The 12,403-nt window shown below is 47.0% G+C and overlaps 1 long non-coding RNA gene across 2 annotated transcripts; it reads left to right on the forward strand.

Annotated features, from left to right (window-relative positions):
* Positions 1 to 370: 370 nt before the first annotated feature.
* Positions 371 to 11,289, forward strand: LOC110341398. Of its 2 annotated transcripts, none has more exons than XR_002383330.2 (4): positions 371 to 515; positions 2,829 to 3,064; positions 3,434 to 3,591; positions 10,453 to 11,289. It is a non-coding gene; the product is annotated as an uncharacterized LOC110341398 (long non-coding RNA). The 2 variants fall into 2 exon arrangements; XR_002383329.2 differs by lacking the exon at positions 10,453 to 11,289 and adding an exon at positions 6,264 to 6,513.
* Positions 11,290 to 12,403: the final 1,114 nt, after the last annotated feature.

The raw sequence follows: 12,403 nt of genomic DNA on the forward strand, positions 1-12,403 counted from the left end.
GGCCAAAGTGTGTTTCTTTGGCTCTGCTCAGGGTGTGTTTCTTTGACTGGTCCCTTTTCCCTACAACTACCAGACGTGGGGAAGGAATCCCACAGGGATCGTGTCTGCTTTGTAAAGCAAAATAAGGGCGTGAATAGGAACCCGGGGCTCACACACAATCCTAGAGCTAAACATGCATTAGCGACAAACATCCCTCTACTCACACAGAAGCCAATGAGGGCCTGCCCTGTCCTAGTTTTCAGAGCTGACCAATGAGCTGCCTCCCTCTTGGCTCAGCTATCCACTGGGTTAGGAGGAGCAGATAATCAGCGTGCGTGCGCGAGCTTGAATCCCTCATTTGTTTAGAGGACCTGACACTGGCCAATCAGGCCCTGGCTCTCTTTGGAAGTCAGAATCCCTTCTTTGCATGAAAAACTCGCCCCTTGATCAGTGTCATGCTCAAGTGGATGGTCTCCAGAAGCATGTATTCGTCTGGATCGGGCTGCATTCAGACCATTTCCGGATTTAGTAACAAGGTGGGTAAAAATGGGATCTTGCTGCCTTTCTCTGGCTTCCACGGCCCTTCCCTGGTTCCCTGCCAGTCCTTCCTAATGGCGTGACCTGCCGCTGTGCTAAGGAGAAGAAAACCTCCTGCCCGTGGTTCCTTAGACGTCCCTGTTGTCTAGCCCTGCCCATTTGTTGAGAGAGTAGCTAGGGGATTTGTGGATCAACCAGGGCCTCTTCCCTTGGGCAATTTCACCTTAGCGGGCGGGCATTCTGGGAATAGAGCCAAGCAGTAATTCATGAAAGACTCCATTCTGAGCCTGACTCTCCTCCCCAACGGCTGACACGCAGAAGCCTTGCTGCCAGCTCTGGTGTCCCTTCCTTTTTAGAACATGTTCACCTGGTTGAGACAATCCCACCCACCCCCCTGGAACTGCCCGACTCCCTTCTGGGGGAGACAGAAACCATGGATCCTAGTACTTCCTGGATCACAGATTCAACACTATTAGAAGCTATGTTCCTCATCTGTAACCACAAAAATACGTGGGCTTCAAAGTAATAAGAAATTCACAAAATCATGTGGATGTGCATAGAACTTAAATGATTGCAAAGAGCAGATGGTAGAAGTGTGGCTGATAGATTTTTAGGAGTGTTAACGAGCCTAGAACTCAGAGAGGTTGGGAAATATGTCCTGAATGAGATGGTAGGAGATAACCCGGTCACACAAAGTTCGTTCCCGGATGTGCCATTACCGCACACGAGCCCAGAGTGAGGCTGCAGCTAGAACCTCAGCTCTCCTCTGGATCCCATGCAGGTTTACCGTTGACACTCGCATACCTGTGGCTCACAAGCTCAACCTTCAGGTGCCTTCCAGGCAGGCTCCTGTTCTCAGCTGGGTGACTAATTGAGTATGTTCAACACAGGGCAGGAGACAGGGCCTCCTCCTAAGCAAAGTCAGTAAGTAGAGCAGGGTCCCCTCTGCATGTCCTCTCACTCTGTCCCTAAGTCCAGGTCCCGGACCTTTGGAGCATAGCACACAGCATTATCTTAATACTGTCCTGGCCCTTCCAAAAGAGAGCACACCAGTCAAGGAACCCTAAACAGCATTCCCTCCCCAACTCCTACAGTAAAACCTGTCCTGACACCTATCCTCCCACAAAATGGGAACGAGAACCCTCCCCCACCATATGGATTTCTTTCCCTCTTTATATATACTATCTATCTATCTATCTATCTATCTATCTATATTTCCATCTCTCTGTGTCTTACGTTACGTCTTGGCGGAGGGGGGTCACCTGCCCTGAGTCTTTCTTTTCATTATTTCTACACTCTGCCTTGTCTATTGTATGCCCTGAGTCCATCCATGCCCTGCCCTCACACATACACAAAGTGAGGTAAAGACAACAGGAAGAAAGAGAAAATGAAATAAATGACTATCATTCACAAAACACTTTGTCATAATCATACCTTACAAAATGCCCCATAATTTCTGAGAGTCAGCCATTGAAATAGGCGTTGCTATGTTCGTGCTGACATGATAGACTCAAAAGCTTCATAGATCCTCCTAGAAAGCAGGGGAACTAGACTGGGAATCCCTGTCTATGTGATTCTAGAAGCATGACCAGTCCCGCCCCCAAACAGTTGGATAAGAATCTTAGGAGATGCTTCTACAGCACCCATTGTCTTGAAGCCAATGCCTCAGAACTGGCCAAAGTTGCTCTTGGGAGCCACAGCCAACGTCTGCTGACACAGCCTTGCATAGGACCCTTTGGGTTTTGAAACGCAGCACCAATAGTGACCAGAGGAATACAGACAACAATTACCAGTCTCATAGGCCTTGGACAACGTGAAGTCCCTCAACTGATCACATTAAAGTTCCAGCCTTTATCCAGACACTGTAGGGAGCCGTATATAGTCAAAGCTTCTCCAAAGCTGTCCCAGCACTGGGAGTAATCCCACGTGGAACTGTGTGAGGTTCTCTACAGTTTGAGGGGGGGACACACCCTTGTTTCAGTTTGCTATGGATGGACAAAGTACAAAGGTGTAGACCTAGAAATGAGAAGTTAGTTCAGACTATCAAAGAAATCTGTCTTATCGGAAACGGGGATCAGGGTAGCATAGGAACTTTCCAGTGACTCCCCCAGGCAGGCCAGATTTAAGAGACCTTGTTCCTAAAGATGTTAGGATTCAGTTAATGTGACTTAGTGTGGTACTCTACTAACCATCTAGGTAGAAAAAGATCATGGTTGACTGCTGTGGAGTTTCCTGGGAAGTAATGAAACTGACCTGCTGGCGGAAAAGTCTGGGGTATTTATTTGTCTACACTTTGTGTATTCTGTACAAAGACCTGCAAAGGGTGGGACTCACAGGATCAGAGGCAAGTCTAAACGTCCATCATCATCTGCTAGAGAGAGAAGTAGATCCGCACGCCCACATGCTGGGGCGGTAGCCAGCCTTCTAAGGAGGGAAACTCTGCCGTTTGGAACAGCTTGGGTGGACCTGGAGGACACTGCAAGAGAAATAAGCCAGGAAGACAACTACTGCGTGATCTCTCTTCAGTGTGGGATCGAGAACAGAGCAGGTAAGTGGTTGTCAGGCTCTGAGAGGAGATAAGATGTCCAAAGGTACTAAGTTTAATTATGCAAAATGAATTAGTTCAGGAGATCTGTATTACAGTGTGTTGGCAAGTTAATATAGTATTATATACTTGAAGTTTTCTTTAAAAGTTAGCATTCTCTGCACAATAAAAAGAAAAGAAAGCAAATCGTACTGCAGTGATCTGAATGATTAAATGTCCCCTACAGGATCATGTATTTGAATACTATTTGGGGATGTTATGGGACCTTCAAGAGGTGCAGCCTTGATGTAGGAAGTGTGTCACTGGGGATGGGTTTTGAGGGTGTATAGCCTGTCTCACTTCCTGTTCGTTCTCTCTGCTTCCTGTGTGTAGATAAAGATGGGGTCAGCCAACTTTCTGCTCCTGCCATCTTGCCATGCCTCCCTGGCCATTATGGACGTCCTTTGGACACTTCGCTAAGTTGCTTTCGGTCAGAGAGTTTATCACACACAGCAACAGAAAAGTAACAAACGCAATTACTACATGGGATGGTGAGTATATTGAGCATTTTTATTGAGGTGATCACTTTTTATGATACTGTGGCTCTGAGTAGGTCCACAGTGGATGGCACCACACTCATGAGAATATGGGCAGCATGAATTGGACTCAGGGTGGTTTTTTGTTTGTTTGTTTGTTTGTTTGTTTTTTGAGACAGGGTTTCTCTGTAGCTTTGGAGGCCATCCTGGAACTCACTCTGTAGACCAGGCTGGCCTCGAACTCACAGAGATCCACCTGCCTCTGCCTCCTGAGTGCTGGGATTAAAGGCATGCGCCACCAACCCCCGGCTCAGGGTGTTATTTTTTAAAAGTACATGAAGTCCGGAAGTGAGTAGGGAGGTAGAGGATGGATCTGGGAGGGGAATGGGGAGGAATGAATAGGTTCAAATATATTGTAAAAAATTCTCAAAGAATTAATAATTAATAAAATATTATGCTTTTTAAAAGAAAAAGTAAGAAACTGTCTCGCTGTGAGTTCGAGGCCAGGCTGGACCGACAGCCTCCAAAACAGAGAAACCCTGTCTCGTAAAACCAAAAAAAAGAAACTGTCTCGCTGTTACTAAAGATGTTGTTGATGGTGATGACGGTGATGAGGGTGATGAATGGCTGGGGGAAATGGTTCAGTGAGTAGGCATGGTTGCCACTGAGCCTGATGAACTGAGTTTGGTCCTCAGAACCACACGGTGAGAACCAAATCACACAAGCTGTCCTCTGACCTCCACTCCCACACCACGGCACATGCATCCACATGAGTGTACACATACACACAAAAGAAATAAATTCTAATTAAAAAAAGAAAGAAGGAAGGAGAGAAACGAAGGAAAAGAAGAGAAAAACCTACAGGTCCCCAAAAGGAGCCTGGAAAACAAAAGCATGGATAAAAAACATGTCTCATTTTCCCAAAAGTTCAAGAAGGGGTGGGTTGAGGAGGAAGAGGAAGATTTCCAGATGGGGGAAATAACAAACAGAAGAAGGAAGAAAAGCTTCCCGATCAACCAGTTAACCCAGATGGCAAGAGCACGGCCGGGCCTGAAGGTGTTTGTTGGCACACAAGCCCATAGTTACCTGCCAAAATGGAAGCTGAGGCAGGGGACTGACACTGTTTGTGTACAGAAGAGGACAGTGGTTATGACAGAATAGGAGTGATGCAACACTCTTGTTTTTGAAGACAGTAGCCAAAAGCCACCTCACAAAGATGGGAGGTTGGGGGTTGCGGAGATGGAGGGGGTGTTTGACACCAGGGGTGCATTCCTGTCACACAAGAAGAGGCTGAAACAAAAAGGAGAACCGAAAAGAGACCAGGCCTCTGACCCTCCAGGGCAGACAGCGTCTCTCTCACAGGTTAGGCAGTGATGAAGAGCTGGGGGCGGGCCCTGAAGAGAATAGCAACCCTCAACTGGAAGCAATAAACAGGGCAATCCAGATGGAGAAACTGGACAGAAACGGTGGGACTTAAGCTGGGTGTGGTGCCCATGCCTGTAATAGCTAGTACTTAGGAAGTAGAGACAGGAAGATCAGGAGTTGGAGGTAAAGGCCAGATTGGGCTACATGAAACCCTGTCTCAAAAATTAAAAAGAACAAAAGAGAAAGGAATTATGAAATGTAAAGAACCCCAGAGAGGCTTCTAGTCTCTTTATGGTTGCATAAAGACATAAATGAAGCCAGGTGTAACGGTGCACACATTTAATACCAGCACTCAGGAGGCAGAAGCAGCTAGAATTCTTTGAGTTCTAGGCAAGGTCTACATGGTAAGACCCTGTCTCAATAAATAAATAAATAATAAAGAAGGAAACGGGCAGGGTTAGTAAAGATGCCCTAGTGACTGAGTTCAATTCCCAGGACCCACGTGGTGGTAGAAGAAGAGAACTGACTTCTGCAAGTCGTCCCCTGACCTCTGTATGCGCGCTGTCTCTCTCTCACACACACTCATACATACACACATACACACATACATACACACACACTCATACATGAACACACTCATACATACACACACTCAATACACACACTTACTCATACACTCACACACACACTCATACATGAACACACTCATACATACACACATACACACACTCACTCATACACACATACACACACATGCACACACACTCACACACTCATACATATACACACTCATACACACACTCAATACACACACTTACTCATACACACACCCATACACACACTCACTCATACACACACACTCATATATACACACACTCACTCATACACTCACTCATACACACATACACACACATGCACACACACTCATACACACATACATACACTCATACGCACATACACACACTCACACACACAACCAAATATATGTAATGAAAGAATTTTTTGAAGAAAAAGGACAGATTGTAGGGAGGATAATGACTTGGTGGGTAAAGGCATTTACCATTTATTATGCAATCTTGATGACCTGAAGTCAGTCCCTAGAATCCATGTGTCTTATATCCATTTCCTCGAAGATAAAACACTCCATCTTGAGGGAAGCTCTAAGGAAGACTCCTTAAGACCCAGGATGTTATAAAGGGAGGACGCACATAACATCCCAACGAAAGCTCCTGAAAGCTCAGGAAGTAAACAGTTTAACAGCTTCAGGAAGTCCCTGAAACTGACAAAATTCACTAGGCTTTTCTCTCTCTACACATACATAGGCATGAGGACTGTTGAGCAGCACTGTCAGACGAGCTGAACTGCCTGGAAGAGGCATTCCAACCTGTAAGCTGCCTGTAGGTTGTGCAGTATGACACAGGCTTCCAGATCTTGTGGCTGTCACCTTTGCTGGGGTGATCTTTTGGTAATGTGGCTATCTTCAAGTCAATTCTGCTCTTTAGTAACCTTTTAGCTGTGCCTCTGTAAGTAATCCCAATAAACTTATTGGTTCACCATGCTGAACTCAGATAATATTTTTACTTTAGCCTGTCATTCTTCCCAGGAATTGTGTGTCATACAATGCCACATAAAGGTGGAAGGGGAAAAGTGGCCCCGCAAAGGTGTCATCTGAATTCCACATGCCTACCATGGCACGTGCGTGCACACAAGCACAATGATAATACATTCGTAAAGTTTTTGTTGAAGAAAAAACATAGAGAAATTGGATGCAAAATTCTAGAGCGTGCTGGAAATGTAAAGGGAAAAAAAGAGCAATGCTAAAATTAAATGAGAGGGATGGATGGATTTATATTGGCATGGTTAAATGGATAATAAAGGGACTTTTATGAAGTTGTTTCCAAGAGAAATATAGAAGAAAGTTAGTGGGATGGTTCCAGCATGCCAAGAATAATAAAGGGATGCATGGGTTGTCAGCCAACAGCCCATATCAAGAGGAAAGCATGTCCAAGCTGTGTGAGGAGAAGTGCTCTGGGACACTCCTCTGGCACATGGGAGGTTCTAGGCCTTATCCTCAGTACCACCACACACACACACACACACACACACACACACACACACACACAGAGAGAGAGAGAGAGAGAGAGAGAGAGAGAGAGAGAGAGAGAGAGAGAGATTGAGAGAGGGAGGGAGGGAGGCAGAGAGGGAGGGAGGGAGAGAGAGAGTTGATGAATGTTTTCTTTGGACAGGACTGAAACAGAGAAGGTACTCTGAGCATCCTCCCAGCAGGTTATGATGTGTCTTGTGGTGTTTGCATACTCTTAGCTCATTTACGTCAACTACAAAATAGACAAATGTCTGTCTATGACAAGGTACCATCTGATTGTCACAGAGTAAGGGACACCAGACTCACTCTTCTGACATCAACAGTCAAACAAGCCACATATATGGCATAGCTGTTTTAGGTGGTCCACTACGGATGGACGGAGTTGAAACCTTTCAAAAAAGAAAGCCCTCCCTACAAGAAGCCTTCCTCTGCTCTCTAACCACAGCACGGGGAGGCAAAGCCCACGGCGGGGATGGGAGAAAGGAGACTGAATGTCAGGGCTGCTCCGAGGATTGATGCTGTAGGGTGAGTTCAGGGAAGGACGGAGCTGCGTAGAGCAGGCATCTGCCTGGGGCAACACCCTGTCTCCATCTGGGAACAAAGCTGCACATGTGCAGATAAAACTTCACTGGGTCAGGAGAGAACAGACGCTAGGAGCTGTGTGCTCAACAGGGGGTCACGGAGTCAGGAGAGAACTCTACGACCCTCAAGTACTCAGCAGAGATCTGTGGGGCCTCACCTTTAGTTTGTCCATCCTTAGAGAGCGGCTGTGCTGAGCCCAAAACAGAGCCAAAGTCCAAGACTCTCTCACCCAGCTAACCCACCAATAGACTAACTGCTTACCAAGAAAAATGCAATGCACTTTAAAAGAAGGCCTTAAAATCCATGAGGTTTAGTACATAATAAAGAAATTACCGGACACCTAACAACTAAGAAACAAAACAGTAAACAGAAAGAGTCTTGGATGAGGTCAGATGTAGTAGTGTATCAGTTCAAGGTCATTCTCAACTATAGAGTGGTTCAGGGCCAGCCTGTCTCAAATAAATGAATAATGAGAGGACACTGATCAAATTAGCAGAGAAAGGCTTTAAGGTAATACAAGGAAGTTAAAGGAAAAAGCACAGACATGAGCAATTAGTAGATGGGCAATCTATTCAGAAAAAGCAGCATGCGGAAATTATAGTATAAGTAACCAAATATCAGGATGAACCACATGGAAATTATAGTATAAATAACTGAATATCTGGTAAATCTAACATGATATTAGGCAGTACTAAAATGCAGGCTTACACCCAGGACATGGGGATTAAGCAACTGTAAAATTAGGATTTGCAGAGGTTTTCAGCAGGTAAAAGACAATTAAAGCATGACTTTCCTGTGATATCTGTGGGGACCCAGGGATGGAGATAGATGTATTATCTATCTGGGTGTATTATCTCCACCAGCGTTTGTAGTAACTCCAGTTCCAACAAATCCAACACCCTCTTCTGACGTCTGTGGGTGCCAGGAATGTACATGGTACACAGACATATGTCATGCAAGCAAGACTTAAATACATACAAAGTGAAATGAAATGTAAAAGCATTGCTAAGCCCAAGCTGGGGAAAGAGCCATAGAAAACAATGAGAAAGTAATGTAGCTTTGCTCCTTGAATTCATATAATTTTAAGCAAATCACTGATCCTGTTATGGTTACCCATAACCTAAGGACACAATAACTAAATGACAAGATTACTGTGAGCCATCTGGAAATAATTTTAAAAGCTCTCACCACACGACGTAGACTCCAGTCTCTCTACCTGAGACCATCACAGTAGAATCCAGGTGGCAGGTGGGAATCTAACTCTGCTGTCTCCCTCCACTTAGGTTCTGATTTCCCCCAGGAAAATGTGCCCCTCCATTCCAAAGCCATAACTAACCCTGGATACAGGTGAAGAATCACCATGTGTCGTGAGAGACACAGCTATGGCATCAGAGACGTGAACCACAGGAATGTGTCCTCTGTGTGAATGGTAGAGATCGGGTGTGCAAATGCTTGTCTCCGCTCAACACTTCCCAAGCATCTACTGTGTGTGCAAGGGTTATATAAACAAGGTTGAATGATTTCCACCTTCTGGTAAAGATATTGTCTCAACCTGTGTTCTGTTTCTTTAACACAGTCCTCGAGGCCAGGTAGTTTATAACAAATGGAAGTTTATCTGGTGTGTGGTGCAGACTGGGAAGTCAGTGACACCATCTAGTAAGAGCCTTCATGCTGCATTGACACCATGAAGACTGTCATGTGATGAAGTGGAGGCCACCCGCTAGCTGGCATCTCTGTCTCTCGTCTTATGAAGTCACTGACCCCACAGAGGGGCTTCCCACCTCTATAGCCCCAACTATTCCCAGTTATCACTGAAGCCCACCTCAAAACACCAGCCACACAAACCTGTGTGTTTTCAACACCCAAACTTTTAGAGGCACAGTCAAACCACACATGTGCATGCAAAATGCTACAAGAACACAAAGAGAAAGCGCTCAGCTTTCTCTCGGTCATGGCTGTTAGCCGGTCAAGCGAGGGTGAGGAGGGCATTGTGTGGGAATAGTAAGGAAAGTTATGGCTGTGTGTGTGCAAGTAATGACAGCCCACGCATGAGTACAGCTGCGGATTGTGTGTCTGGAGGGGGAGATGGGGACAGGTTCTTGAAAGACAAGCTGCAGTGCGTGCATAACCCTGATAGCAGTAGGTGGGAAGAAAAAAGTACCCCCTGGAGTCTGCTCCACTGAGTGGACGTTTGTTCTGCTGCTCATTACTGCGCTGAATAAACTTCCTTACTCAGAGTCTCACGCATGCTTCACCGCACCCCCTTCTCCAGGACGTAGCCTGTCACAGAGTCATGAAAGCGGGGCCACCCTATGTGAAGGGAAGGCAGGAACATCAATAACCACGGCCCAGTGAGGTAGAGGTGACAGCTCAGCACGTCCAACATGCTTCCAGAGACAGGACAACGCAGCAATTAATTGTCAGGAGTGGGAGGGAGACCAGCTTCTCGTGGTTATTTGAACTAGATCTCCAAGGATAAATAGGGGTTCGCAGATAGATTACAGATACAATCACCATGTGAGAAAGGGGGCTGGGGCTGGAGTTGGTAGAGTGTTTGACAGGCATCCACAGAGCCTTGAGCTTGGTCCCCAGCACCCCATAAACTGGTGGTGCGCACCGGCGAGCCCACCACTCAAGAGGTGGGGGCAGGAGGATCAAAAGTGTAAAGTCACCCTCAGCTAAATAACCATTTCCAGACCTGGGCTGTGTAAGAGCTTGTCCCTAAATAAAGAGTCAGTAAATGGAAGGGTGGGGGGACAGCGGGAGCTAGAATTGATTGTTCAGCCCAGAATCACCTCGCTAACTGCCTCGTTTGCTTGTGACAGCGTCTCAGTGGCCAGGCCAGGCTCGGTTCATGTTCACCATCCTGCTGCCTCCAAGGCTCGAGCGCTGGGATTTCAGGTGCGCACAGCAAGGGAGCCTTTAAGGCTTCCAATACGGAAAAGGCATTAAATCAGGCGCCAGAGTCAGCATGTGTCCATTCCACTGCACTGCTAGGGCCGCACGCGCTGATATAGAAAGAACGGTTTACAGCATCCGCAGAAGACAAGCACTTCGAAGGGACCTGCAGCCCTGGAATGAACAACCCCCAAGGAAGAAAACCCCGCCAAACCGCTACCGTCAGCTTTCTTCTGCTGCAGATCCGCCCCACCAGCACTCTGCCCTGAGTAAACGGATCATCAAAGTGTGGTCTCCAGGCCGGTAGCATCTGCATCAGAAACTTCGGGAGTCCGGCCCAGCCACTAATGCATACTCGGGACTGGCAACCACAGCAGCCGCCTGCATCGTGCCGCCCGCCGGTGGTCACCGGAGTGCAGTGGACCCTGGCCCACAATCAGAGTGGCAGACAGCCAATACTCAGTTGTTTCTTGTGGTACCAAGAAATGGCTCTGTGGATGGAAGCATGGGGTTTGGGTTCTCGCCTCTTCAGAGCAAATTTGCCAAATAGACCCGAAGACTCAGGATGTGGAGCCGCATGGCTTCGCCTACACACGTTTCCTTTGGAGGGATGGATGAGACTAGGTGTCCCAGGGTCTTCCCCAAAGGCACTACTGGGCCATGGCCTTGACTAACCCCTCCTTCAAAAGCTCCAGACTGTCTCTGGGAGAGAGAGAGACAGAGAGAGAGAGAGAGAGACAGACAGACAGACAGACAGACAGACAGACAGACAGACAGACAGAGACACACAGAGAGAGAGAGATACAGAGACACAGAGAGACAGAGACAGAGAGACAGACAGAGACACATACACAGCGAGAAACAGAGAGACAGAGATACAGAGAGAGAGGGAGAGAGAGACAGAGACAGAGAGACAGAGAGAGACAGACAGACAGACACACAGAGAGAGAGAGAGGGAGAGAGAGAGAGAGAGAGAGAGAGAGAGAGAGAGAGAGAGAGAGAGAGAGAAATTGATTTTCTCCCTAGACAGAGTAGTCAGGTGGAAACAGGATTCACACAAGTGACAGGCCAACCCTGGAGGAGTTTGGGTCTGGAATGTCAGAGCTTCCTTGTGCTGGACCCCTGAGTCTCCACTCGCTAAAGGATTACCCGCAGCACAACTGCACCGCGCAAGCTCTTTTGGGGTTTTCCTACCTCCTTTCAGCTCTGCTTTTCTGCACTGAAGCTCAGGACCTGTGGAGTCGTCGTCCGTCATCCCACCCCACCCCCCAGTTCCCAGCCCTTGCTTTGGTAACTAAAAAACCCCAAGGCCTACAATGATTGACTTGATAGCGTGTGTGTAGCGCCACCTGGTGACCATAACTGAACACCACAGTTTCCTTCCGTGTCCTGTGTGTTTGTGAAAGGCGGGACTGATAGATCCCTTCTCCCCCGTGGTCCCCTGTCTCCTGAGAACTCAGCCACTTTGATGTAACAACTGAAAAATCTTTTGTCTGCTCACAAGCACAAAGCACAAACATATAAGCAGGTTACAGAGTTTTTTCTAAATTAATAAGTATTATTATTTTCTGAAACCACATTTCTCTAATTGACAAACAGCATCAGGAAAGAACTTTCTGGTCTGCAAATCATGGCCGATGGTACCCTCACCATGAGTCCTGGGGTGCTCATGGCCTATGGTGCCCTGTCCCTCACCCATGAGTCCTGGGGTGCTCATGGTTGATGGTACCCCCTCCATCATGAGTCCTGTAGCGTTCATGGCTGATGGTACCCGGTCCCTCACCATGAGTCCTGGGGTGATCATGCATAGGAGACTTGAGTGCTCTTGACACTCATCCTGAGTTCCATATCCATGAAGCACAATGGTGAGCATCTGTG

Source organism: Mesocricetus auratus, unplaced genomic scaffold (genome assembly GCF_017639785.1).
Source record: "Mesocricetus auratus isolate SY011 unplaced genomic scaffold, BCM_Maur_2.0 Super-Scaffold_100001, whole genome shotgun sequence".
NCBI classification, from domain to species: domain Eukaryota; kingdom Metazoa; phylum Chordata; class Mammalia; order Rodentia; family Cricetidae; genus Mesocricetus; species Mesocricetus auratus.